Below are 3,648 nucleotides of genomic sequence, written 5' to 3' on the forward strand. Positions count from 1 at the left end.
GTTATAGATAATTTGTTATGAAAGAAATTTCGTTTGTTATCTTTATTGTCTATTTATTTTCTTCTTTATTTTGTTTAAAATATATTTATTTTAATATCTTAATTAAAATTAATTGTAATTGAAAATAAGAAATCCGTACGATCAATAAAGTTCCGACAATGACAGTCGATAAAACTGTGGTCGGAAATAATCAGTGGAAAAAAGAACTTCCGACGAACACATGGTCGGAACTAAATGGTTAGAAATAAATATTCCGACAATGGTATGGTCGGAAATACTTCGTCGGAAATTATATTATTCCCGACCATTTTCCGACGAGGGTTTTTTGGTCGAAAAGAGTGACATTTACGACGGAGTTTCCGACGGTAACTTTGGTCGTAAATGACTATTATTTATGACCAAAATGGTCGGAAAAGAGAATTTGTGACCGGGGTAATACCGACCGAGCCCGACCTGATTTATTTGGTCGGAAAGAGTATTAACGACCAAATGAGGGTTTGTTTCGACTATTTCCCGGGTCGAAAATCATGTTTTGTGTTGTAGTGAATCTAGATCACCCAAGAGTAAAACACACATATCACATTTGAAAACAACATCATGTGCTAGACTACTCCTGATGTCTGCACCTCTCCCTGATTTTTACATTAGTCATAGGAGCTTTGATAATTTTAGAATAGTTATGCATTTCGGTTTTTTCAATTTTTAGAATACTTTTTTTTATTTTTAGAATACTTTTTTTCTATAATTTTAGTCATATTTTATTACCCATATCTAGTGACGACGTGGATAATCTTCATCCACTTATCTAACACTAGGCCAATTATGTCTTCAGGCGACATATGTGTTGTGTCGCTAGAGAAAATTCAAATATGTCGCCTAGTAGCTTATCGTCGTTATAGCTATCATATCTGTCGTTGGAAAGTATATCAAGCGACTTATGAGAAAAAAAGTCTTATATTACCTGATATGCTTTTCAGCGACAGATATTATAGGTTGCCTGAAACCCTCTTTTGGCTGTTTTAATTAAGTCTTCTAGTGACATGTAAAAGTCATTGTAATTCTTCTAAAAAACATATATTAGTCGCGAGATTTGATATAAGACGACATATAATCTCTCATGTAACACTTTTTTCCATATAGTATAACATCATTTAACATCTTATTTGTTTTCGTATGTGTTGTTGTACTCTTCAAACATCATATGTTTTGCTCTTCTATCGTTATTTTAGCCATTAGAGCACACAATTGTGTTATCTTAGTATCAAATAGTCAATGGATATCAAAAGATTTGTATTGCTTCTATGCAGCTGAAATTACACATATATGTTGTCCCTACTTCTTTAAGATAACACATTCTAAAACCATGAAAATATTCTGGAAATCCAAATAAAATATTGCTTGCACTTTCATAAAAACCTGAGAATCAATTCTAATTCAGACGTCATTTCTTCTTGTTACTGTAACATTTAGAGAGGACAAATAAACCACACATTCTGGAAATCAAATTTACCCATTCATAAAGTAGTAAAATTGACATCCATAATCAGTCACTCTAAACAACATATACATCCACAATTCCATATATAAGCATACATAATGCCAAAGCATGATCAAGAGACTATTTCACCTAAATTTTTTGGATGTAGTCAATGAGTTGCAACATTTGCTTAATTGTTTTCCAACAAAAGTACTTGCTCCCATAGTAGAATCTGCTCCAATAGTACTTCAGCTCTCCTAGAACACCCAGACATTTTTGTTGATCATACAAAGTCTGGAAACAAAAAACAGAATAATTTAGAATTAGAAAAACAGACATGGGGTTGTAACGGCGTCCTGCGAAAGAGAGAAGATCGATTTCAACACTCCCAACATTAAATGTAATCCAAATAGTTGCCAAGTTGCAGAAACAATAGTATTATTCCAGCCACAAGAACAAGATCAATTAGATAGACACCTTGCCTCAAAGAACCTCAATTAATAAGCCACTAAAGGTTCCACGTACTATGTAATTTTATTAAAATACTACTGTCAGTATGGTGGTATTTATATTCTTACCATAGTTGAGTAGGGGTTGATGGTGATGTAATTACTCATGTAGTTGGTCCCTAATTTAGGATCTGGCATTAAGTAAATGCAAATGTCATACATATAAATACCTCATCCTTCTTAACTTTTAACTGTTTTAAGAACATGAATACTTAAGCATTATGTATTATGATTATTACCGAGGAGGAAAGCAGAAGCATTTTGATTTCTGAATGTTCATTTACTTGATAGAGTAACAAACATAAAATCATTAGTAAACAGTGGTTGGACTTTTCACTATTGGAGGGCATGAATTAGCTTATTCAACAATTGACCTAATGATACGAATGGTATGTTTGTAGCTCTTAAGTCTCAATCAATCAATGCATTAACATCAAATTTAATACACTATCTTACTCTTACCTTAACCCGTATGGAGCTTGGGCATTATGAAGTTCTAAAACTTTCTCAGGGCCAATTTTGATCGATGTCCACCAAACTCATGTAGTTGGTCCCTAATTTAGGATCTGGCATTGGGTAGCAACGTAATAGTCAACGTAGCATGGCCGGCAGTGTGGTTAGCACTTACCAGTATAGCTAAGTTTGTCTATATATACTTGGTTCAAATGCTTAAACAAATTGATCAAAAAGTTATATTTTCTCTTTATCTTTTTCTACATATTTTAAAATGTCAGCTTATGTACAAGAATATCCAGTACGATAGTAAGCTCATAATTAAAAAAAAAAAGTCTCATTTTGAAGAAGAAACTAAATGGTTTAGGTTCCGTCCACAGTTAAGAATTTACATGATCTACTAAATTTGTCTTAGTACAAGAAAGTGTGATTAAGAACTAGCTTGCCTTTGCTAAAGTGAGCTTAAGCTTTTTCAACCTCTTTTTACCAAAGAACATGCCCTTAAGGCCTCAACCATCAAAATCAATTGCCCCTGCAAAGGAAACATACTTCTAGGCATCCGTTTAAAAATAAACGCAAGAGAACATATATACACATACAATACAGGTGCAGCAAACATTGATGTTATACCAGAAAGAAGAGATCGAAGAGCCACTGTTCTGGGCTTCCTTGGAGTTGCTGGCTTGGTATCCTAGCCCCAGTGGCTGCCCAGATTTCTGGTTTGTACTCTCCCTTTAGCTCTAGATCTAGCAGGGGTAGCGGTGTAGCGAGGTCATGGCCAGAGAGAGAAGAACTCTCGGTGGCAGATTGGCTGGTGAAGGCGGAGTTGATTGGAGGTGGTGGATGGCTCCGATTTTACATGGATTTTGATCAGAGAGAGACATAGAGTCGATTGGTGGTGGCGGCGTTGTCGGTTGGTGGCCGGAGATAGCATTATCGGCGCTGGGTAGAAGAGAGAGAGAGAGCGGGAGAAATAAGAGCGGAGCGGCCGAGAGAAAGACGGAGAAGAAAATGAAGACTAGGCTTTTCTCTCTGCCCTTTTAAGTAAATAATATAAAATACGATTTTGTCATTGCGACTAAATTTCGGAATAACCTTATAATTTTAGTTGACTCTTAAGCACGCACATTTACGACGATAACTTCACTTTATAACTCTTCAATTTCACTAGGTCACTAAGCCAACAAACTCACCTTAATTTATTTCGAC

The 3,648-nt window shown here is 35.2% G+C and overlaps 1 long non-coding RNA gene across 2 annotated transcripts; it reads right to left on the bottom strand.

The window, feature by feature from the left end:
• Nucleotides 1–1,491: 1,491 nt before the first annotated feature.
• On the bottom strand, nt 1,492–3,424 carry LOC126788458 (uncharacterized). Of its 2 annotated transcripts, XR_007671370.1 has the most exons (3): nt 3,070–3,424; nt 2,449–2,971; nt 1,492–1,771 (listed from the first exon to the last, which is right to left on the bottom strand). It is a non-coding gene; the product is annotated as an uncharacterized LOC126788458 (long non-coding RNA). The 2 variants fall into 2 exon arrangements; XR_007671371.1 differs by having other exon boundaries at nt 1,492–2,971.
• Between the last annotated feature and the right edge of the window lie 224 nt (nt 3,425–3,648).

The sequence above is a fragment of the Argentina anserina genome, chromosome 3 (assembly GCF_933775445.1).
Source record: "Argentina anserina chromosome 3, drPotAnse1.1, whole genome shotgun sequence".
NCBI classification, from domain to species: Eukaryota; Viridiplantae; Streptophyta; class Magnoliopsida; order Rosales; family Rosaceae; genus Argentina; species Argentina anserina.